We start from the raw sequence: 26,144 nt of genomic DNA, 5'->3' as shown, positions 1-26,144 counted from the left end.
TATGAAGGCAGGTAATACCCATGAGTGTAAATCATCATTGTATTCAATCATCTTAAGTGCATATCATCACTACACACTGTCATCATGAGTAATCCATCATTACTACACACACAACATTCGTCACTACACAGTAGTCAGACCAAGCCTGGAGTATGCAGCTCCAGCCTGGAGTTCATACCTAGTTAAACACAAGACAAAGTTAGAGAAGATTCAGCGGTATGCCTCCAGACTCGTCCCGGAACTGAGAGGAATGAGCTACGAGGAAAGGCTAAAGGAGCTGAACCTCACGTCCCTGCGAAAACAGAAGAGTAAGGGGAGACATGATAACCACCTACAAAATTCTCAGGGGAATTGACAGGGTGGACAAAGACAAAATCTTCAGCACGGGTGGAACACGAACAAGGGGACACAGGTGGAAACTTAGTACCCAGATGAGGCCACAGAGACGTTATTAAGAATTTTTTTCAGTGTCAGAGTAGTTAATATGTGGAATGTACTAGGAAGTGATGTGGTGGAGGCTGACTCCATACACAGTTTCAAATATAAATATGATAGAGCCCAGTAGGCTCAGGAATCTGTACACCAGTTGATTGACGGTTGAAAGGCGGGACCAAAGAGACAAAGCTCAACCCCCGCAAGCATAGCTAGGTGAGTAACAATTATTGTACCTAACAATCACCGACCGTCCAACTGGTTGGCTTACCAATCCTTCCCACCGCCCTATCCTAAATCATTATCCTATCCCTTCCAAGTGCTATATAGTCGTATTTTTTTTTTCATTATTATTATTTTCTACCACAAACGTAGGCACGCATTTACAATGCTAACCAGCATATATACATTTTCTTCTGTCCTCCATAGACAGGATTAGAGATCAGTTAAACATATAGTTCAGGGATAGTCGCTATATTTTTGAAAGTACTTTGTACTTTCCTCCTGATAATAATCTACACCAATACCCTATATCATACAGAACATTCCTACCTAACTATATAATTATGATCTAGGATATTAGGCACTCCTTCCCCCACCATAATACATCTACTTTTGTGTAGAAACAACTTAGTTTCCCTTTGCCCTCGTAAAATATATAATTGCTTCATCTGAGAGAAGCAAAATGAAGCAGCAGCAGGAGGATGGGACCGGGTCTACGAGTCAGTCCAACTACACCTCTGGATAACTTCCAAGGACCTGCTTCAAATGCTTCGTATTACATTAGGACTCGAAGAGATTAATGATAGATTTACCTGGAAAAGCTCTCAAACGGAAATAGATAAATTAGAAGTATAAAAATAAGAAAAATAAGGGAAGTCATGGACTCTGAGATGAAAAAAAGATATGGAGACGAAGCACGGAGTAGGAAGAGAGAAGAGAATAAGCAACAGAGGGAGGAAGAACGGAAGAGGAAGAGAGAAGAGAATACGCAACAGAGGGAGGAAGAACGGAAGAGGAAGAGAGAAGAGAATAAGCAACAGAGGGAGGAAGAACGGAAGAGGAAGAGAGAAGAGAATAAGCAACAGAGGGAGGAAGAACGGAAGAGGAAGAGAGAAGAGAATAAGCAACAGAGGGAGGAAGAACGAAGAAGAGAGAAGAAAAATACGCAACAGAGGGAGGACGAACGGAAGAGGAAGAGAGAAGAGAATAAGCAACAGAGGGAGGAAGAACGGAAGAGGAAGAGAGAAGAGAATAAGCAACAGAGGGAGGAAGAACGGAAGAGGAAGAGAGAAGAGAATAAGCAACAGAGGGAGGTAAGAACGGAAGAGGAAGAGAGAGGAGAATAGGCAACAGAGGGAGGAAGAACGGAAGAGGAAGAGAGAGGAGAATAGGCAACAGAGGGAGGAAAGAACGGAAGAGGAAGAGAGAGGAGAATAGGCAACAGAGGGAGGAAGAACGGAAGAGGAAGAGAGAGGAGAATAAGCAACAGAGGGAGGAAGAACGGAAGAGGAAGAGAGAGGAGAATAGCAACAGAGGGAGGAAGAACGGAAGAGGAAGAGAGAGGAGAATAGGCAACAGAGGGAGGAAGAACGGAAGAGGAAGAGAGAAGAGAATAAGCAACAGAGGGAGGAAGAACGGAGGAGGGAAAAAGGAAGAAAAAAGGGACAGGAGGCATTGAGAGGAAAAGAGAAGGGAAAAACTAAAGATTATTTTTTAAGTTTAACTTCCAACGAAGTGGAAGTTATGAGAGTGGTGACTGGTTGGTGAAGGGGGGGGGGGGGACTGTCACAGTGGGGGGGAGGGGCTGTGGTGTGGTGTGTGTGTGTGTGTGTGTGTGTGTGTGTGTGTGGTGTACTCACCTATTTGTACTCGGCTATTTGTGTCTGCAGGATCGAGTATTGATTCTAGGATCCCCGCCTTTCCAGCTATCGGTTGTTTACAGCAATGACTCCGGTCCTGTTTCCCTATCATACCTAGTTTTAAAATTATGAATAGAGTTTGCTTCCACAACCTGTTCCTGAAGTGCATTCCATTTTTCCACTACTCTCACGTTAAAAGAAAACTTCCTAACATCTCTGTGACTCATCTGAGTTTCCAACTTCGAAACATGTCCCCTCGTTCTGTTAATATTACGTGTAAACATTTCATCTATTTTTACTATGTCAATTCCCCTGAGTATTTTATACGTTCCTATCATCATACCTATACGTTCCTACCCCCTTCCTATACGCTTCCACTACACATAAGGGGCATAACTGGCCGACCCCTCACAGTGTTCAAGAGAGAACTGGATAAGCACCTCCAAAGGATGCCTGATCAACCAGGCTGTGACTCATACGTCAGGCTGCGAGCAGCCGCGTCTAACAGCCTGGTTGATCAGTCCAGCAACCAGGAGGCCTGGTCGACGACCGGGCCGCGGGGACACTGAGCCCCGGAAGCACCTCAAGGTAGGTATCATATCCCCCCTCTTCCCTCTTTTTTCTAGTGTCGTAAGGCACAGATCCCTCAGGCGCTCCTCATACCCCATCTCTTGTAGGTCTGGGACGAGTCTCGTTGCAAACCTCTGAACCTTTTCCAGTTTCATTATATGCTTCTTCAGATGGGGACTCCATGATGAGGCGGCATACTCCAAGACTGGTCTCACGTAGGCAGTGTAAAGCGCCCTAAAAGCCTTCTCACTTAGGTTTCTGAATGATGTTCTAACTTTTGCCAGTGCAGAGTACGCTGTTGTCGATATCCTATTTATATGTGCCTCAGGAGTTAGATTAGGTGTTATGTCCACTCCCAGGTCTCTCTCTCGAATTGTTACAGGTAGGCAGTTCCCCTTTGCTGTGTACTGTCCCTTTGGTCTCCTATCACCTGATCCCATTTCCATAACTTTACATTTACTCGTGTTGGACTCCAGTAGCCCTTTCTCTGACCATCTCTGCAACCTGTTCAGGTTCTCTTGGAGGATCCTATAATCCTCATCTGTCACAACTCTTCTCATTAATTTTGCGTCATCCGCGAACATCGACATGTAGGAATCTACTCCTGTAAACATGTTTTTTACGTAAATTAGAAATGGAATTGGTCCCAGCACCGATCCTTGAGGTACTCCACTCGGTACTGTTCGCCAGTCCGACTTCTCGCCCCTTACCATTACTGTCTGGCTCCTTCCTGTTAGGTAGTTCCTTACCCATGCTAGGGCCTTTCCGCTTACTCCTGCCTGCCTCTCAAGTTTGAGGAGCAGTCTCATGTGAGATACTGTATCAAAGGCCTTTTGGCAGTCTAGAAATATGCAGTCTGCCCAGCCTTCTCTGTCCTGCCTTATCCTTGTTATTTTATCATAGAATTCCAGAAGGTTTATTAGGCATGGTAACCCTGTCCAGAACCCATGTTGGTGTTTGTTTACAAACTCAATGCTCTCCAGGTGTGCAACAAGTCTTAGCCTAATTATTCTTTCAAGTTATTTTGCAGGGGATGCTTGTCAATGATACGGGTCTGTAGTTAAGTGCCTCCTCCCTATCACCTTTCTTGAAAATAAGCACGACATTTGCCTTCTTCCAACAACTGGGCAATTCTCCCGTCATAAGTGATTCATTAAAGATCCTTGCCAGAGGCACGCTGAGGGCCTGCGCTGCTTCTTTTAGTATCCACGGTGATACTTTGTCTGGTCCCAACCGCTTTAGTTGTATCCAGTGTTGTCAACTGTTTCATTACCTCCTCTGCTGTCATCTCTATAATCTGATAGTCTTTCATCTAGGGTAATCTCTTCTAACAATGGGAGCTGCTCAGGCTCAATTGAGAACACTCCATGCAAACTTGCATTCACTGCCTCGCAGATTTCCTTTGTCACTTTCTGTATATGCCCCTTTCTGTCTTCCTTAGTCTTGTCACTTGGTCGTTTACCGACATCTTCCTTCTTATATGGCTATGTAGTAATTTAGGTTGCTTTTTCGCTTTGATTGCAATATCATTCTCATGATTTCTTTCCGATACTCGTCTTATGTTAATGTAATCAATTCCTAGCTCTGTTACATCTAATCCTGTTGTCCTCTGTCCTTTGTCTCTGTACTTCCTCCACTCCCGCCTGCTTCTCATTTTTGCTTCCTGACACCTGTCTATTAAACCATGGGTTTATTAGTATATTCCCTCCTGCTTTTTTCCCCCTTACTGTTGGTTATAAATCTCTCTTCGGCCTCCTTGCTTTTCCATACGCACTAGGTTCATCATATCTTAGACTGCTTTTCCTCTAATTTCTTCCTCCCAGTGTGTGTGTGTGTTGTGTGTGTTAAAAGATCAACCGCGTATAAGACCACTGTGTTGCTATACAGACTACACAATTTGCAGAGTATTATTACCATCATTACGTGCATTGCAAACATGACATGAATGTTGCACCAACAACTGGAGCAACAGCGGCAAAAGAACACACACACAACGCCGGTGAATTTACCATTGACTACATTAACAGTCTTTCAGCCCTTTCTTCTAAGCCTTTATCACTCACCTCTCTCTTTCTATTGTTAATGGTCTCGTTGTGTTTAATATCTCGCGCCCATTATGTCTCTTTCTGGCTCATTCATTCCCCCACCCCCTCGCCCCATTACACAACCCCCCCTCCATCACACAACACATCCCTCCCACTACACACTCTTCACAAGGTTGTGTGGTAAAGGGGAAGGTTGTGTGGTAATGGGAAGGTTTGTGAGGTAATAGGGAAGCTTGTGTGATGATTGGGAAGGTTTGTGTGGTAATGGGGAAGGTTGTGTGGTAATGGGGAAGGTTGTGTGGTAATGGGGAAGGTTGTGTGGTAATGGGGAAGGTTGTGTGGTAATGGGGAAGGTTGTGTGGTAATGGGGAAGATTGTGTGGTAATGGGGAAGGTTGTGTGGTATATGGGGAAGGTTTGTGTGGTAATGGGGAAGGTTGTGTGGTAATGGGGAAGGTTGTGTGGTAATGGGGGAAGGTTGTGTGGTAATGGGGAAGGTTGGTGTGGTAATGGGGAAGGTTGTGTGGTAATGGGGAAGGTTTGTGTGGTAATGGGGAAGGTTGTGTGGTTATGGGGAAGGTTTGTGTGGTAATGGGGAAGGTTGTGTGGTAATGGGGAAGGTTGTGTGGTAATGGGGAAGATTGTGTGGTAATGGGGAAGGTTGTGTGGTTATGGAGAAGGTTGTGTGGTAATGGGGGAAGGTTGTTGGTAATGGGGAAGATTGTGTTGGTAATGGGGAAAGTTGTGTGGTAATGGGGAAAGGTTGTGTGGTAATGGGGAAGGTTGTGTGGTAATGGGGAAGGTTGTGTGGTAATGGGGAAGATTGTGTGGGTAATGGGGAAGGTTGTGTGGTAATGGCCCACATCACTGCCTAGTGCATTTCATCTTTAACTACTCTGACACTGAAAAAGTTCCTTCTAACGTCCCTGTGGCTCATGTGGGTACTCAGTTTCCACCTGTGTCCCCGTGTTCGCGTACCACCAGTGTTTGAATAGTTTATCCTTGTTTACCCGATCGATTCCCCTGTGGATTTTGTAGGTTGTGATCATGTCTCCCTTTACTCGTCTGTCTTCCAGTGTCGTAAGGTGCATTTCCCGCAGCCTTTCCTCGTAACTCATGCCTTCTTAGTTCTGGGACTAGTCTAGTGGCATACTTTTAAACTTTTTGAAGCTTCGCCTTATGCTTAACAAGGTACGGGCTCCATGCTGGGGCCTCATACTCCTAAGATTGATCTTACATATGTGGTGTACAAGATTCTGAATGATTCCTTACACAGGTTCCTGAAGGCTGTTCTGATGTTAGCCAGCCTCGCATATGCCGCAGACGTTATTCTTTTTATGTGGGCTTCAGGAGACAGGTTTGGTGTGATATCAACTCCTAGATCTTTCTCTCTATCTGTTTCATTAAGTACTTCATCTCCTATTCTGTGTCCTGTGTCTGGCCTCCTATTTCCACCGCCTAGTTTCATTACTTTGCCTTTACTCGGGTTGAACTTTTAACAGCCATTTGTTGGACCATTTACTCAGTCTATCTAGGTCATCTTGTAGCCTCCTACTATCATCCTCTGTTTCAATCCTCACAATTTTTGGATCATCAACAAAGATTGAGAGAAACGAGTTTATATCCTCTGGGAGATCATTTACATATATCAGAAACAGTATAGGTCCAATTACTGACCCTGCGGGACTCCACTTGTAACGTCTCGCCAATCTGAGATCTCACCCTTCACATTGACTCGTTGTCTCCTGTTGCATAGGTACTCCTTTACCCAATGGAGTACCTTCCGTTTCACTCCAGCCTGCATCTCCAGCTTTTTCACTAGCCTCCTTGTGTGGCACTGTATCAAAGGCTTTCTGGCAATCAAAAATATACAGTCTGCCCACCCTTTTCTTGCCTGATTTTTGTTGCCTAGTCGTAGAATTCAAGTAACCCTGTGAGGCAGGACCTTGCCATCCTAGAACTCATGTTGATGCTGTGTTACAAAGTTCTTTCACTCCAGATGTTCCACTAGCTTTCTTCGCACAATCTTCTCCATCAGCTTGCATGGTATGCAGGTTAGGGACACTGGCCTGTAGTTCAGTGCCTCCTGTCTATCCCCTTTTTCGTATATCGGGGACTACGTTAGCTGCTTTCCAAATTTCTGGGCAGTTCTCCTGTTGCCAGTGATTTGTTATACACTATGGAGAGTGACAGGCACAGTTCTTCTGCTCCTTCCAATAGTATCCAAGGGGAGATTCCATCTGGGCCTATAGCCTTTGTCACATCCAACTCTAGTAAACACTTCCTTACTTCCCCGCTGGTATTCTCAAACTCTCCAGTGATTCCTGGTTAACTATTCCCTCTCTTATCTCTGGAATTTCTCCTTGCTCTTCTTATGTGTGTGTGTGTGTGTGTGTGTGTGTGTGTGTGTGTGTGTGTGTGTGTGTGTGTGTGTGTGTGTGTGTGTGTGACTTGGTCAATCATGGGTGTACATGATCACTACACATGGTCATCATGGGTGTACATGATCACTACACATGGTCATCATGGGGTGTACATGATCACTACACATGGTCATTATGGGGTGTACATGATCACTACACATGGTCATCATGGGGTGTACATGATCACTACACATGGTCATTATGGGGTGTACATGATCACTACACATGGTCATCATGGGTGTACATGATCACTACACATGGTCATCATGGGTGTACATGATCACGCTGTTGTCGATATCCTATTTATATGTGCCTCAGGAGTTAGATTAGGTGTTATGTCCACTCCCAGGTCTCTCTCTCGAATTGTTACAGGTAGGCAGTTCCCCTTTGCTGTGTACTGTCCCTTTGGTCTCCTATCACCTGATCCCATTTCCATAACTTTACATTTACTCGTGTTGGACTCCAGTAGCCCTTTCTCTGACCATCTCTGCAACCTGTTCAGGTTCTCTTGGAGGATCCTATAATCCTCATCTGTCACAACTCTTCTCATTAATTTTGCGTCATCCGCGAACATCGACCATGTAGGAATCTACTCCTGTAAACATGTTTTTTACGTAAATTAGAAATGGAATTGGTCCCAGCACCGATCCTTGAGGTACTCCACTCGGTACTGTTCGCCAGTCCGACTTCTCGCCCCTTACCATTACTGTCTGGCTCCTTCCTGTTAGGTAGTTCCTTACCCATGCTAGGGCCTTTCCGCTTACTCCTGCCTGCCTCTCAAGTTTGAGGAGCAGTCTCATGTGAGATACTGTATCAAAGGCCTTTTGGCAGTCTAGAAATATGCAGTCTGCCCAGCCTTCTCTGTCCTGCCTTATCCTTGTTATTTTATCATAGAAGTCCAGAAGGTTTATTAGGCATGGTAACCATGTCCAGAACCCATGTTGGTGTTTGTTTACAAACTCAATGCTCTTCCAGGTGTGCAACAAGTCTTAGCTAATTATTCTTTCAAGTATTTTGCAGGGGATGCTTGTCAATGATACGGGTCTGTAGTTAAGTGCCTCCTCCCTATCACCTTTCTTGAAAATAAGCACGACATTTGCCTTCTTCAACAACTGGGCAATTCTCCGTCATAAGTGATTCATTAAAGATCCTTGCCAGAGGCACGCTGAGGGCCTGCGCTGCTTCTTTTAGTATCCACGGTGATACTTTGTCTGGTCCAACCGCTTTAGTTGTATCCAGTGTTGTCAACTGTTTCATTACCTCCTCTGCTGTCATCTCTATATCTGATAGTCTTTCATCTAGGGTAATCTCTTCTAACAATGGGAGCTGCTCAGGCTCAATTGAGAACACTCCATGCAAACTTGCATTCACTGCCTCGCAGATTTCCTTGTCACTTTCTGTATATGCCCCTTCTGTCTTCCTTAGTCTTGTCACTTGGTCGTTTACCGACATCTTCCTTCTTATATGGCTATGTAGTAATTTAGGTTGCTTTTTCGCTTTGATTGCAATATCATTCTCATGATTTCTTTCCGATACTCGTCTTATGTTAATGTAATCATTCCTAGCTCTGTTACATCTAATCCTGTTGTCCTCTGTCCTTTGTCTTCTGTACTTCCTCCACTCCCGCCTGCCTTCTCATTTTTTGCTTCCTGACACTGTCTATTAAACCATGGGTTATTAGTATATTCCCTCCTGCTTTTTCCCCCTTACTGTGGTATAAATCTCTCTTCGCCTCCTTGCTTTTCCATACGACTAGGTTCATCATATCTTAGACTGCTTTTCCTCTAATTTCTTCCTCCCAGTGTGTGTGTGTGTGTGTGTGTTAAAGATCAACCGCGTATAAGACCAGCTGTGTTGCTATACAGACTACACAATTTGCAGAGTATTATTACCATCATTACGTGCATTGCAACATGACATGAATGTTGCACAACACTGGAGCAACAGCGGCAAAGAACACACACACAACGCCGGTGAATTTACCATTGACTACATTAACAGTCTTTCAGCCCTTTCTTCTAAGCCTTTATCACTCACCTCTCTTCTTTCTATTGTTAATGGTCTCGTTGTGTTTAATATCTCGCGCCCATTATGTCTCTTTCTGGCTCATTCATTCCCCCCACCCCCTCGCCCCATTACACAACCCCCCCCTCCATCACACAACACATCCCTCCCACTACACACTCTTCACAAGGTTGTGTGGTAAAGGGGAAGGTTGTGTGGTAATGGGGAAGGTTTGTGAGGTAATAGGGAAGCTTGTGTGATGATGGGGAAGGTTGTGTGGTAATGGGGAAGGTTGTGTGGTAATGGGAAGGTTTGTGTGGTAATGGGGAAGGTTGTGTGGTAATGGGGAAGGTTGTGTGGTAATGGGGTAGTTGTGTGGTAATGGGGAAGGTTGTGTGGTAATGGGGAAGGTTGTGTGGTAATGGGGAAGGTTGTGTGGTAATGGGGAAGGTTGTGTGGTAATGGGGAAGGTTGTGTGGTAATGGGGAAGGTTGTGTGGTTATTGGGAAGGTTGTGTGGTAATGGGGAAGGTTGTGTGGTAATGGGGAAGGTTGTGTGTAATGGGGAAGATTGTGTGGTAATGGGGAAGGTTGTGTGGTTATGGGGAAGGTTGTGTGGTAATGGGGAAGGTTGTGTGGTAATGGGGAAGATTGTGTGGTAATGGGGAAGGTTGTGTGGTAATGGGGAAGGTTGTGTGGTAATGGGGAAGGTTGTGTGGTAATGGGGAAGGTTGTGTGGTAATGGGAAGGTTGTGTGGTAATGGGGAAGGTTGTGTGGTAATGGGGAAGGTTGTGTGGTAATGGGAAGGTGTGTGGTAATGGGGAAGGTTGTGTGGTTATGGGGAAGGTTGTGTGGTAATGGGGAAGGTTGTGTTGGTAATGGGGAAGGTTGTGTGGTAATGGGGAAGATTGTGTGGTAATGGGGAAGGTTGTGTGGTTATGGAGAAGGTTGTGTGGTAATGGGGAAGGTTGTGTGGTAATGGGGAAGATTGTGTGGTAATGGGGAAAGTTGTGTGGTAATGGGGAAGGTTGTGTGGTAATGGGGAAGGTTGTGTGGTAATGGGGAAGGTTGTGTGGTAATGGGGAAGATTGTGTGGTAATGGGGAAGGTTGTGTGGTAATGGCCCACATCACTGCCTAGTGCATTTCATCTTTTAACTACTCTGACACTGAAAAAGTTCCTTCTAACGTCCCTGTGGCTCATGTGGGTACTCAGTTTCCACCTGTGTCCCCGTGTTCGCGTACCACCAGTGTTGAATAGTTTATCCTTGTTTACCCGATCGATTCCCCTGTGGATTTTGTAGGTTGTGATCATGTCTCCCTTTACTCGTCTGTCTTCCAGTGTCGTAAGGTGCATTTCCCGCAGCCTTTCCTCGTAACTCATGCCTCTTAGTTCTGGGACTAGTCTAGTGGCATACTTTTAAACTTTTTGAAGCTTCGCCTTATGCTTAACAAGGTACGGGCTCCATGCTGGGGCCTCATACTCCTAAGATTGATCTTACATATGTGGTGTACAAGATTCTGAATGATTCCTTACACAGGGTTCCTGAAGGCTGTTCTGATGTTAGCCAGCCTCGCATATGCCGCAGACGTTATTCTTTTTATGTGGGCTTCAGGAGACAGGTTTGGTGTGATATCAACTCCTAGATCTTTCTCTCTATCTGTTTCATTAAGTACTTCATCTCCTATTCTGTGTCCATGTGTCTGGCCTCCTATTTCCACCGCCTAGTTTCATTACTTTGCCTTTACTCGGTTGAACTTTTAACAGCCATTTGTTGGACCATTTACTCAGTCTATCTAGGTCATCTTGTAGCCTCCTACTATCATCCTCTGTTTCAATCCTCACAATTTTTGGATCATCAACAAAGATTGAGAGAAACGAGTTTATATCCTCTGGGAGATCATTTACATATATCAGAAACAGTATAGGTCCAATTACTGACCCCTGCGGGACTCCACTTGTAACGTCTCGCCAATCTGAGATCTCACCCTTCACATTGACTCGTTGTCTCCTGTTGCATAGGTACTCCTTTACCCAATGAGTACCTTCCGTTTCACTCCAGCCTGCATCTCCAGCTTTTTCACTAGCCTCTTGTGTGGCACTGTATCAAAGGCTTTCTGGCAATCAAAAATATACAGTCTGCCCACCCTTTTCTTGCCTGATTTTTGTTGCCTAGTCGTAGAATTCAAGTAACCCTGTGAGGCAGGAACTTGCCATCCTAGAACTCATGTTGATGCTGTGTTACAAAGTTCTTTCACTCCAGATGTTCCACTAGCTTTCTTCGCACAATCTTCTCCATCAGCTTGCATGGTATGCAGGTTAGGGACACTGGCCTGTAGTTCAGTGCCTCCTGTCTATCCCCTTTTTCGTATATCGGGACTACGTTAGCTGCTTTCCAAATTTCTGGCAGTTCTCCTGTTGCCAGTGATTTGTTATACACTATGGAGAGTGACAGGCACAGTTTCTTCTGCTCCTTCCAATAGTATCCAAGGGGAGATTTCCATCTGGGCCTATAGCCTTTGTCACATCCAACTCTAGTAAACACTTCCTTACTTCCCCGCTGGTATTCTCAAACTCTTCCAGTGATTCCTGGTTAACTATTCCCTCTCTTATCTCTGGAATTTCTCCTTGCTCTTCTTATGTGTGTGTGTGTGTGTGTGTGTGTGTGTGTGGTGTGTGTGTGTGTGTGTGTGTGTGTGTGTGTGTGACTTGGTCATCATGGGTGTACATGATCACTACACATGGTCATCATGGGTGTACATGATCACTACACATGGTCATCATGGGGTGTACATGATCACTACACATGGTCATTATGGGGTGTACATGATCAATACACATGGTCATCATGGGGTGTACATGATCACTACACATGGTCATTATGGGGTGTACATGATCACTACACATGGTCATCATGGGTGTACATGATCACTACACATGGTCATCATGGGTGTACATGATCACTACACATGGTCATCATGGGTGTACATGATCACTACACATGGTCATCATGGGTGTACATGATCACTACACATGGTCATCATGAGTGTACATGATCACTACACATGATCATCATTAGTGTACATGATCACTACACATGGTCATCATGGGTGTACATGATCACTACACATGGTCATCATGGGTGTACATGATCACTACACATGGTCATCATGGGTGTACATGATCACTACACATGGTTATCATGAGTATCCATCATAACTACTCATGTTCATAATGAGAGAATAACATTAGTATACATGCTCATAATGAGGGTATAACATCAGTATACATGATCATAATGAGAGTATAACATCAGTATACATGATCATAATGAGAGTATGTCATCAGTATACATGATCATAATGAGAGTATAACATCAGTATACATGATCATAATGAGAGTATAACATCAGTATACATGATCATAATGAGAGTATAACATCAGTATACATGATTATATTGAGAGTATATCATCAGTATACATGCTCATAATGAGAGTATAACATCAGTATACATGATCATAATGAGAGGTATAACATCAGTATACATGATCATAATGAGAGTATGTCATCAGTATACATGCTCATAATGAGAGTATGTCATCAGTATACATGCTCATAATGAGGGTATAACATCAGTATACATGATCATAATGAGAGTATAACATCAGTATACATGATCATAATGAGAGTATGTCATCAGTATACATGCTCATAATGAGAGTATGTCATCAGTATACATGCTCATAATGAGAGTATGTCATCAGTATACATGATCATAATGAGAGTATAACATCAGTATACATGATCATAATGAGAGTATATCATCAGTATACATGATCATAATGAGAGTATAACATCAGTATACATGATCATAATGAGAGTATGTCATCAGTATACATGATCATAATGAGAGTATAACATCAGTATACATGATCATAATGAGAGTATAACATCAGTATACATGATCATAATGAGAGTATAACATCAGTATACATGATTATAATGAGAGTATAACATCAGTATACATGATTATAATGAGGAGTATATCATCAGTATACATGATTATAATGAGAGTATAACATCAGTATACATGATCATAATGAGAGTATAACATCAGTATACATGATCATAATGAGAGTATGTCATCAGTATACATGCTCATAATGAGAGTATGTCATCAGTATACATGATCATAATGAGAGTATGTCATCAGTATACATGATCATAATGAGAGTATATCATCAGTATACATGATCATAATGAGAGTATATCATCAGTATACATGATCATAATGAGAGTATAACATCAGTATACATGATCATAATGAGAGTATGTCATCAGTATACATGCTCATAATGAGAGTATGTCATCAGTATACATGATCATAATGAGAGTATGTCATCAGTATACATGATCATAATGAGAGTATATCATCAGTATACATGATCATAATGAGAGTATATCATCAGTATACATGATCATAATGAGAGTATATCATCAGTATACGTGATGATAATGAGTATATCATCAGTATACATGATCATAATGAGAGTATATCATCAGTATACATGATCATAATGAGAGTATATCATCAGTATACGTGATGATAATGAGTATATCATCAGTATACATGATCATAATGAGAGTATATCATCAGTATACGTGATGATAATGAGTATAATCATCAGTATACATGATCACGATGTACAATATTGAATTAACAATAAACAATAACCATAAAATATAGAGGAATATTTCTTCACTATAGAAACATTTAAACTATTAACACAACAATGTCCAGAAACCGCCTCATTACACTGTTAACAGTACAATCACCACTGCAGTATAAACATGAATGTCACGTCTTGACCATTCAGTGAAAAGTAACATTCAACAGAAATATAGATTTTGTTAGAAACCAAACACCACACACGACATTCCTCACTACACAGTAACAATTATTGTACCCAACAATCACCGACAGTCCAAGTGGTTGGGTTAACAATCCTTCCCACCGTCTTATCCTAAATCATTATGCACCTATCCCTTCCAAGTGCTATATAGTCGTATAGTTTGAAAGTACTTTGTACTTTCCTCCTGATAATAACCTAACCAATACCCTATATCATACAGAACATTCCTACCTAACTATATAATTATGATCTAGGATATTAGGCACTCCCTTCCCCCACCACAATACATCAACTTTTGTGTAGAAACAACTTAGTTTCCCTTTGCCCTCGTAAAATATATAATTGCTTCATCTGAGAGAAGCAAAATGAAGCAGCAGCAGGAGGATGGGACCCGGTCTACGAGTCAGTCCAACTACACCTCTTGGATAACTTCCAAGGACCTGCTTCAAATGCTTCGTATTACATTAGGACTCGAAGAGATTAATGATAGATTTACCTGGAAAAGCTCTCAAACGGAAATAGATAAACTAGAAGTATAAAAATAAGAAAAAATAAGGGAAGTCATGGACTCTGAGATGAAAAAAAGATATGGAGACGAAGCACGGAGTAGGAAGAGAGAAGAGAATAAGCAACAGAGGGAGGAAGAACGGAAGAGGAAGAGAGAAGAGAATAAGCAACAGAGGGAGGACGAACGGAAGAGGAAGAGAGAAGAGAATAAGCAACAGAGGGAGGACGAACGGAAGAGGAAGAGAGAAGAGAATAAGCAACAGAGGGAGGAAGAACGGAAGAGGAAGAGAGAAGAGAATACGCAACAGAGGGAGGAAGAACGGAAGAGGAAGAGAGAAGCGAATAAGCAACAGAGGGAGGAAGAACGGAAGAGGAAGAGAGAAGAGAATACGCAACAGAGGGAGGAAGAACGGAAGAGGAAGAGAGAAGAGAATAAGAAACAGAGGGAGGAAGAACGGAAGAGGAAGAGAGAAGAGAATAAGCAACAGAGGGAGGAAGAGAGAGGAGAATAGGCAACAGAGGGAGGAAGAACGGAAGAGGAAGAGAGAAGAGAATAAGCAACAGAGGGAGGACGAACGGAGGAGGAAAAAGGAAGGAAAAATAGGGACAGGAGGCATTGAGAGGGAAAAGAGAAGGGAAAAACTAAAGATTATTTTTTAAGTTTAACTTCCAACGAAAGTGGAAGTTATGAGAGTGGTGACTGGTTGGTGAAGGGGGGGGGACTGTCACAGTGGGGGGGGGGCGGTGTGTGTGTGTGTGTGTGTGTGTGTGTGTGTGTGTGTGTGTGTGTGTGTGTGTACTCACCTATTTGTACTCGGCTATTTGTGTCTGCAGGATCGAGTATTGATTCTAGGATCCCGCCTTTCCAGCTATCGGTTGTTTACAGCAATGACTCCGGTCCTGTTTCCCTATCATACCTAGTTTTAAAATTATGAATAGAGTTTGCTTCCACAACCTGTTCCTGAAGTGCATTCCATTTTTCCACTACTCTCACGTTAAAAAGAAAACTTCCTAACATCTCTGTGACTCATCTGAGTTTCCAACTTCGAAACATGTCCCCTCGTTCTGTTAATATTACGTGTAAACATTTCATCTATTTTTACTATGTCAATTCCCCTGAGTATTTTATACGTTCCTATCATCATACCTATACGTTCCTACCCCCTTCCTATACGCTTCCACTACACATAAGGGGCATAACTGGCCGACCCCTCACAGTGTTCAAGAGAGAACTGGATAAGCACCTCCAAAGGATACCTTTTCAACCAGGCTGTGACTCATACGTCAGGCTGCGAGCAGCCGCGTCTAACAGCCTGGTTGATCAGTCCAGCAACCAGGAGGCCTGGTCGACGACCGGGCCGCGGGGACACTGAGCCCCGGAAGCACCTCAAGGTAGGTAAGGTATCATATCCCCCCCTCTTCCCTCTTTTTTCTAGTGTCGTAAGGCACAGATCCCTCAGGCGCTCCTTATACCCCCATCTCTTGTAGGTCTGGGACGAGTCTCGTTGCAAACCTCTGAACCTTTTCCAGTTTCATTATATGCTTCTTCAGATGGGGACTCCATGATGAGGCGGCATACTCCAAGACTGGTCTCACGTAGGCAGTGGAAAGCGCCCTAAAAGCCTTCTCACTTAGGTTTCTGAATGATGTTCTAACTTTTGCCAGTGTAGAGTAACGCTGTTGTCGATATCCTATTTATATGTGCCTCAGGAGTTAGATTAGGTGTTATGTCCACTCCCAGGTCTCTCTCTCGAATTGTTACAGGTAGGCAGTTCCCCTTTGCTGTGTACTGTCCCTTTGGTCTCCTATCACCTGATCCATTTCCATAACTTTACATTTACTCGTGTTGAACTCCAGTAGCCATTTCTCTGACCATCTCTGCAACCTGTTCAGGTTCTCTTGGAGGATCCTACAATCCTCATCTGTCACAACTCTTCTCATTAATTTTGCGTCATCCGCGAACATCGACATGTAGGAATCTACTCCTGTAAACATGTTATTTACGTAAATTAGAAATGGAATTGGTCCCAGCACCGATCCTTGAGGTACTCCACTCGGTACTGTTCGCCAGTCCGACTTCTCGCCCCTTACCATTACTGTCTGGCTCCTTCCTGTTAGGTAGTTCCTTACCCATGCTAGGGCCTTTCCGCTTACTCCTTCCTGCCTCTTAAGTTTGAGGAGCCGTCTCATGTGAGATACTGTATCAAAGGCCTTTTGGCAGTCTAGAAATATGCAGTCTGCCCAGCCTTCTCTGTCCTGCCTTATCCTTGTTATTTTATCATAGAATTCCAGAAGGTTTATTAGGCGTGGTTTCCCTGTCCAGAACCCATGTTGGTGTTTGTTTACAAACTCAATGCTCTCCAGGTGTGCAACAAGTCTTAGCCTAATTATTCTTTCAAGTATTTTGCAGGGGATGCTTGTCAGTGATACGGGTCTGTAGTTAAGTGCCTCCTCCCTATCACCTTTCTTGAAAATCAGCACGACATTTGCCTTCTTCCAACAACTGGACAACTCTCCCATCATAAGTGATTCATTAAAGATCCTTGCCAGAGGCACGCTGAGGGCCTGCGCTGCTTCTTTTAGTATCCACGGTGATACTTTGTCTGGTCCAACCGCTTTAGTTGTATCCAGTGTTGTCAACTGTTTCATTACCTCCTCTGCTGTCATCTCTATATCTGATAGTCTTTCATCTAGGGTAATCTCTTCTAACAATGGGAGCTGCTCAGGCTCAATTGGGAACACTCCATGCAAACTTGCATTCACTGCCTCGCAGATTTCCTTGTCACTTTCTGTATATGCCCCTTCTGTCTTCCTTAGTCTTGTCACTTGGTCGTTCACCGACATCTTCCTTCTTATATGGCTATATAGTAATTTAGGTTGCTTTTTCGCTTTGATTGCAATATCATTCTCATGATTTCTTTCCGATACTCGTCTTATGTTAATGTAATCATTCCTAGCTCTGTTACATTTAATCCTGTTGTCCTCTGTCCTTTGTCTTCTGTACTTCCTCCACTCCCTCCTGCTTCTCACTTTTGCTTCCTGACACTGTCTATTAAACCATGGGTTATTATATTCCCTCCTGCTTTTTTCCCCTTACTGTTGGTTTAAATCTCTCTTCGGCCTCCTTGCTTTTCCATACGACTAGGTTCATCATATCTTAGACTGCTTTTCCTCTAATTTCTTCCTCCCAGTGTGTGTGTGTGCGTGTGCGTGTGCGTGTGCGTGTGTGTGTGTGTGTGTGTGTGTGTGTGTGTGTGTGTGTGTGTGTGTGTGTGTGTATGTGTGTGTGTGCGTGTGTGTGTGTGTGTGTGTGTGTGTGTGTGTGTGTGTGTGTGTGTGCGTGTGTGTGTGTGTGTGTGTGTGTGTGTGTGTGTGTGTGTGTGTGTGTGTGTTAAAGATCAACCGCGTATAAGACCAGCTGTGTTGCTATACAGACTACACAATTTGCAGAGTATTATTACCATCATTACCTGCATTGCAACATGACATGAATGTTGCACAACAACTGGAGCAACAGCGGCAAAAGAACACACACACAACGCCGGTGAATTTACCATTGACCACATTAACAGTCTTTCAGCCCTTTCTTCTAAGCCTTTTATCACTCACCTCTCTTCTTTCTATTGCTAATGGTCTCATTGTGTCTAATCTCTCGTGCCCATTATGTCTCTTTCTGGCTCATTCATACCCCTCACCATCCCCTCCCCCCACCCCCCATTACACAACCCCCCCATCACACAACATATCCTCCCATTACACACACTCCAAAAGGTTGTGAGGTAATAGGGAAGGTTGTGAGGTAATAGGGAAGCTTGTGTGGTAATGGGGAAGGTTGTGTAGTAATGGGGAAGGTTGTGTGGTAATGGGGAAGGTTGTGTGGTAATGGGGAAGGTTGTGTGGTAATGGGGAAGGTTGTGTGGTAATGGGGAAGGTTGTGTGGTAATGGGGAAGGTTGTGTGGTAATGGGGAAGGTTGTGTGGTAATGGGGAAGGTTGTGTGGTAATGGGGAAGGTTGTGTGGTAATGGGGAAGGTTGTGTGGTAATGGGGAAGGTTGTGTGGTAATGGGGAAGGTTGTGTGGTAATGGGGAAGGTTGTGTGGTAATGGGGAAGGTTGTGTGGTAATGGAGAAGGTTGTGTGGTAATGGGGAAGGTTGTGTGGTAATGGGGAAGGTTGTGTGGTAATGGGGGAAGGTTGTGTGGTTATGGGGAAGGTTGTGTGGTAATGGGGAAGGTTGTGTGGTAATGGGGAAGGTTGTGTGGTAATGGGGAAGATTGTGTGGTAATGGGGAAGGTTGTGTGGTTATGGGGAAGGTTGTGTGGTAATGGGGAAGGTTGTGTGGTAATGGGGAAGATTGTGTGGTAATGGGGAAGGTTGTGTGGTAATGGCCCACATCACTGCCTAATGCATTTCATCTTTTAACTACTCTGACACTGAAAAAGTTCCTTCTAACGTCCCTGTGGCTCATGTGGGTACTCAGTTTCCACCTGTGTCCCCGTGTTCGCGTACCACCAGTGTTGAATAGTTTATCCTTGTTTACCCGATCGATTCCCCTGTGGATTTTGTAGGTTGTGATCATGTCTCCCTTTACTCGTCTGTCTTCCAGTGTCGTAAGGTGCATTTCCCGCAGCCTTTCCTCGTAACTCATGCCTCTTAGTTCTGGGACTAGTCTAGTGGCATAGTTTTAAACTTTTTGAAGCTTCGCCTTATGCTTAACAAGGTACGGGCTCCATGCTGGGGCCTCATACTCCTAAGATTGATCTTACATATGTGGTGTACAAGATTCTGAATGATTCCTTACACAGGTTCCTGAAGGCTGTTCTGATGTTAGCCAGCCTCGCATATGCCGCAGACGTTATTCTTTTTATGTGGGCTTCAGGAGACAGGTTTGGTGTGATATCAACTCCTAGATCTTTCTCTCTATCTGTTTCATTAAGTACTTCATCTCCTATTCTGTGTCCTGTGTCTGGCCTCCTATTTCCACCGCCTAGTTTCATTACTTTGCCTTTACTCGGGTTGAACTTTTAACAGCCATTTGTTGGACCATTTACTCAGTCTATCTAGGTCATCTTGTAGCCTCCTACTATCATCCTCTGTTTCAATCCTCACAATTTTTGGATCATCAACAAAGATTGAGAGAAACGAGTTTATATCCTCTGGGAGATCATTTACATATATCAGAAACAGTATAGGTCCAATTACTGACCCCTGCGGGACTCCACTTGTAACGTCTCGCCAATCTGAGATCTCACCCTTCACATTGACTCGTTGTCTCCTGTTGCATAGGTACTCCTTTACCCAATGGAGTACCTTCCGTTTCACTCCAGCCTGCATCTCCAGCTTTTTCACTAGCCTCTTGTGTGGCACTGTATCAAAGGCTTTCTGGCAATCCAAAAATATACAGTCTGCCCACCCTTTTCTTGCCTGATTTTTGTTGCCTAGTCGTAGAATTCAAGTAACCCTGTGAGGCAGGACTTGCCATCCTAGAACTCATGTTGATGCTGTGTTACAAAGTTCTTTCACTCCAGATGATCCACTAGCTTTCTTCGCACAATCTTCTCCATCAGCTTGCATGGTATGCAGGTTAGGGACACTGGCCTGTAGTTCAGTGCCTCCTGTCTATCCCCTTTTTCGTATATCGGGACTACGTTAGCTGCTTTCCAAATTTCTGGCAGTTCTCCTGTTGCCAGTGATTTGTTATACACTATGGAGAGTGACAGGCACAGTTCTTCTGCTCCTTCCAATAGTATCCAAGGGGAGATTCCATCTGGGCCTATAGCCTTTGTCACATCCAACTCTAGTAAACACTTCCTTACTTCCCCGCTGGTAATCTCAAACTCTTCCAGTGATTCCTGGTTAACTATTCCCTCTCTTATCTCTGGAATTTCTCCTTGCTCTTCTTATGTGTGTGTGTGTGTGTGTGTGTGTGTGTGTGTGTGTGTGTGTGTGTGTGTGTGTGTGTGTGTGTGTGACTTGGTCATCATGGGTGTACATGATCACTACACATGGTCATCATGGGGTGTACATGATCACTACACATGGTCATCATGGGGTGTACATGATCACTACACATGGTCATCATGGGTGTACATGATCACTACACATGGTCATCATGGGTGTACATGATCACTACACATGGTCATCATGGGTGTACATGATCACTACACATGGTCATCATGGGTGTACATGATCACTACACATGGTCATCATGGGTGTACATGATCACTACACATGATCATCATGAGTGTACATGATCACTACACATGGTCATCATGGGTGTACATGATCACTACACATGGTCATCATGGGTGTACATGATCACTACACATGGTTATCATGAGTATCCATCATAACTACTCATGTTCATAATGAGAGTATAACATTAGTATACATGCTCATAATGAGGGTATAACATCAGTATACATGACCATAATGAGAGTATGTCATCAGTATACATGATCATAATTAGAGTATAACATCAGTATACATGATCATAATGAGAGTATAACATCAGTATACATGATCATAATGAGAGTATAACATTAGTATACATGATTATAATGAGAGTATATCATCAGTATACATGCTCATAATGAGAGTATGTCATCAGTATACATGATCATAATGAGAGTATAACATCAGTATACGTGATGATAATGAGTATATCATCAGTATACATGATCATAATGAGAGTATATCATCAGTATACGTGATGATAATGAGTATATCATCAGTATACATGATCACGATGTACAATATTGAATTAACAATAAACAATAACCATAAAATATAGAGGAATATTTCTTCACTATAGAAACATTTAAACTATTAACACAACAATGTCCAGAAACCGCCTCATTACACTGTTAACAGTACAATCACCACTGCAGTATAAACATGAATGTCACGTCTTGACCATTCAGTGAAAAGTAACATTCAACAGAAATATAGATTTTGTTAGAAACCAAACACCACACACAACATTCCTCACTACACAGTAACAATTATTGTACCCAACAATCACCGACCGTCCAAGGTGGTTGGGTTAACAATCCTTCCCACCGTCTTATCCTAAATCATTATGCACCTATCCCTTCCAAGTGCTATATAGTCGTATAGTTTGAAAGTACTTTGTACTTTCCTCCTGATAATAACCTAACCAATACCCAATATTATACAGAACATTCCTACCTAACTATATAATTATGATCTAGGATATTAGGCACTCCTTCCCCCACCATAATACATCTACTTTTGTGTAGAAACAACTTAGTTTCCCTTTGCCCTCGTAAAATATATAATTACTTCATCTGAGAGAAGCAAAATGAAGCAGCAGCAGGAGGATGGGACTGGGTCTACGAGTCAGTCCAACTACACCTCTTGGATAACTTCCAAGGACCTGCTTCAAATGCTTCGTATTACATTAGGACTCGAAGAGATTAATGATAGATTTACCTGGAAAAGCTCTCAAACGGAAATAGATAAATTAGAAGTATAAAAATAAGAAAAAATAAGGGAAGTCCTGGACTCTGAGATGAAAAAAAGATATGGAGACGAAGCACGGAGTAGGAAGAGAGAAGAGAATAAGCAACAGAGGGAGGAAGAACGGAAGAGGAAGAGAGAAGAGAATAAGCAACAGAGGGAGGACGAACGGAGGAGGAAAAAGGAAGAAAAAAAGGGACAGGAGGCATTGAGAGGGAAAAGAGAAGGGAAAAACTAAAGATTATTTTTTAAGTTTAACTTCCAACGAAAGTGGAAGTTATGAGAGTGGTGACTGGTTGGTGAAGGGGGGGGGGGGGGACTGTCACAGTGGGGGGGGGGCGGGGTGTGTGTGTGTGTGTGTGTGTGTGTGTGTGTGTGTGTGTGTGTGTGTGTGTGTGTGTGTGTGTGTGTGTGTGTGTGTGTGTGTACTCACCTATTTGTACTCGGCTATTTGTGTCTGCAGGATCGAGTATTGATTCTAGGATCCCGCCTTTCCAGCTATCGGTTGTTTACAGCAATGACTCCGGTCCTGTTTCCCTATCATACCTAGTTTTAAAATTATGAATAGAGTTTGCTTCCACAACCTGTTCCTGAAGTGCATTCCATTTTTCCACTACTCTCACGTTAAAAGAAAACTTCCTAACATCTCTGTGACTCATCTGAGTTTCCAACTTCGAAACATGTCCCCTCGTTCTGTTAATATTACGTGTAAACATTTCATCTATTTTTACTTTGTCAATTCCCCTGAGTATTTTATACGTTCCTATCATCATACCTATACGTTCCTACCCCCTTCCTATACACTTCCGCTACACATAAGGGGCATAACTGGCCGACCCCTCACAGTGTTCAAGAGAGAACTGGATAAGCACCTCCAAAGGATGCCTGATCAACCAGGCTGTGACTCATACGTCAGGCTGCGAGCAGCCGCGTCTAACAGCCTGGTTGATCAGTCCAGCAACCAGGAGGCCTGGTCGACGACCGGGCCGCGGGGACACTGAGCCCCGGAAGCACCTCAAGGTAGGTATCATATCCCCCCTCTTCCCTCTTTTTTCTAGTGTCGTAAGACACAGATCCCTCAGGCGCTCCTCATACCCCATCTCTTGTAGGTCTGGGACGAGTCTCGTTGCAAACCTCTGAACCTTTTCCAGTTTCATTATATGCTTCTTCAGATGGGGACTCCATGATGAGGCGGCATACTCCAAGACTGGTCTCACGTAGGCAGTGTAAAACGCCCTAAAAGCCTTCTCACTTAAGTTTCTGAATGATGTTCTAACTTTTGCCAGTGCAGAGTACGCTGTTGTCGATATCCTATTTATATGTGCCTCAGGAGTTAGATTAGGTGTTATGTCCACTCCCAGGTCTCTCTCTCGAATTGTTACAGGTAGGCAGTTCCCCTTTGCTGTGTACTGTCCCTTTGGTCTCCTATCACCTGATCCCATTTCCATAACTTTACATTTACTCGTGTTGAACTCCAGTAGCCCTTTCTCTGACCATCTCTGCAACCTGTTCAGGTTCTCTTGGAGGATCCTATAATCCTCATCTGTCACAACTCTTCTCATTAATTTTGCGTCATCCGCGAACATCGACATGTAGGAATCTACTCCTGTAAACATGTTATTTACGTAAATTAGAAATGGAATTGGTCCCAGCACCGATCCTTGAGGTACTCCACTCGGTACTGTTCGCCAGTCCGACTTCTCGCCCCTTACCATTACTGTCTGGCTCCTTCCTGTTAGGTAGTTCCTTACCCATGCTAGGGCCTTTCCGCTTACTCCTGCCTGCCTCTCAAGTTTGAGGAGCAGTCTCATGTGAGATACTGTATCAAAGGCCTTTTGGCAGTCTAGAAATATGCAGTCTGCCCAGCCTTCTCTGTCCTGCCTTATCCTTGTTATTTTATCATAGAATTCCAGAAGGTTTATTAGGCATGGTAACCCTGTCCAGAACCCATGTTGGTGTTTGTTTACAAACCCAATGCTCTCCAGGTGTGCAACAAGTCTTAGCCTAATTATTCTTTCAAGTATTTTGCAGGGGATGCTTGTCAATGATACGGGTCTGTAGTTAAGTGCCTCCTCCCTATCACCTTTCTTGAAAATCAGCACGACATTTGCCTTCTTCCAACAACTGGGCAATTCTCCCATCATAAGTGATTCATTAAAGATCCTTGCCAGAGGCACGCTGAGGGCCTGCGCTGCTTCTTTTAGTATCCACGGTGATACTTTGTCTGGTCCAACCGCTTTAGTTGTATCCAGTGTTGTCAACTGTTTCATTACCTCCTCTGCTGTCATCTCTATATCTGATAGTCTTTCATCTAGGGTAATCTCTTCTAACAATGGGAGCTGCTCAGGCTCAATTGGGAACACTCCATGCAAACTTGCATTCACTGCCTCGCAGATTTCCTTGTCACTTTCTGTATATGCCCCTTCTGTCTTCCTTAGTCTTGTCACTTGGTCGTTTACCGACATCTTCCTTCTTATATGGCTATGTAGTAATTTAGGTTGCTTTTTCGCTTTGATTGCAATATCATTCTCATGATTTCTTTCCGATACTCGTCTTATGTTAATGTAATCATTCCTAGCTCTGTTACATCTAATCCTGTTGTCCTCTGTCCTTTGTCTTCTGTACTTCCTCCACTCCCTCCTGCTTCTCATTTTTGCTTCCTGACACTGTCTATTAAACCATGGGTTATTTTTGTTATATTCCCTCCTGCTTTTTTTCCCCCTTACTGTTGGTTTAAATCTCTCTTCGGCCTCCTTGCTTTTCCATACGACTAGGTTTATCATATCTTGGACTGTTTTTCCTCTAATTTCTTCCTCCCTGTGTGTGTGTGTGTGTGTGTGTGTGTGTGTGTGTGTGTGTGTGTGTGTGTGTGTGTGTGTGTGTGTTAAAGATCAACCGCGTATAAGACCAGCTGTGTTGCTATACAGACTGCACAATTTGCAGAGTATTATTACCATCATTACCTGCATTGCAACATGACATGAATGTTGCACAACAACTGGAGCAACAGCGGCAAAAGAACACACACACAACGCCGGTGAATTTACCATTGACTACATTAACATTCTTTCAGCCCTTTCTTCTAAGCCTTTATCACTCACCTCTCTTCTTTCTATTGTTAATGGTCTCGTTGTGTTTAATATCTCGCGCCCATTATGTCTCTTTCTGGCTCATTCATTCCCCCCCACCCCCTCGCCCCATTACACAACCACCCCCATCACACAACACATCCCTCCCACTACACACTCTTCACAAGGTTGTGTGGTAAAGGGGAAGGTTGTGTGGTAATGGGGAAGGTTGTGAGGTAATAGGGAAGCTTGTGTGATGATGGGGAAGGTTGTGTGGTAATGGGGAAGGTTGTGTGGTAATGGGGAAGGTTGTGTGGTAATGGGGAAGGTTGTGTAGTAATGGGGAAGGTTGTGTGGTAATGGGGAAGGTTGTGTGGTAATGGGGAAGGTTGTGTGGTAATGGAGAAGGTTGTGTGGTAATGGGGAAGGTTGTGTGGTAATGGGGAAGGTTGTGTGGTAATGGGGAAGATTGTGTGGTAATGGGGAAGGGTTTGTGGTAATGGGGAAGGTTGTGTGGTAATGGGGAAGGTTGTGTGGTAATGGGGAAGGTTGTGTGGTAATGGGGAAGGTTGTGTGGTAATGGGGAAGATTGTGTGGTAATGGGGAAGGGTTTGTGGTAATGGGGAAGGTTGTGTGGTAATGGGGAAGATTGTGTGGTAATGGGGAAGGGTTTGTGGTAATGGGGAAGGTTGTGTGGTAATGGGGAAGATTGTGTGGTAATGGCCCACATCACTGCCGAATGCATTCCAACTGTTAACTATTCTGACACTGAAAAAGTTCCTTCTAACGTCTCTATGGCTTATGTGGGTACTCAGCTTCCACCTGTGTCCCCTTGTTTGC

This window comes from Procambarus clarkii, chromosome 7 (assembly GCF_040958095.1).
Source record: "Procambarus clarkii isolate CNS0578487 chromosome 7, FALCON_Pclarkii_2.0, whole genome shotgun sequence".
Lineage (NCBI taxonomy): Eukaryota > Metazoa > Arthropoda > Malacostraca > Decapoda > Cambaridae > Procambarus > Procambarus clarkii.
This window is presented reverse-complemented; position numbering follows the sequence as displayed.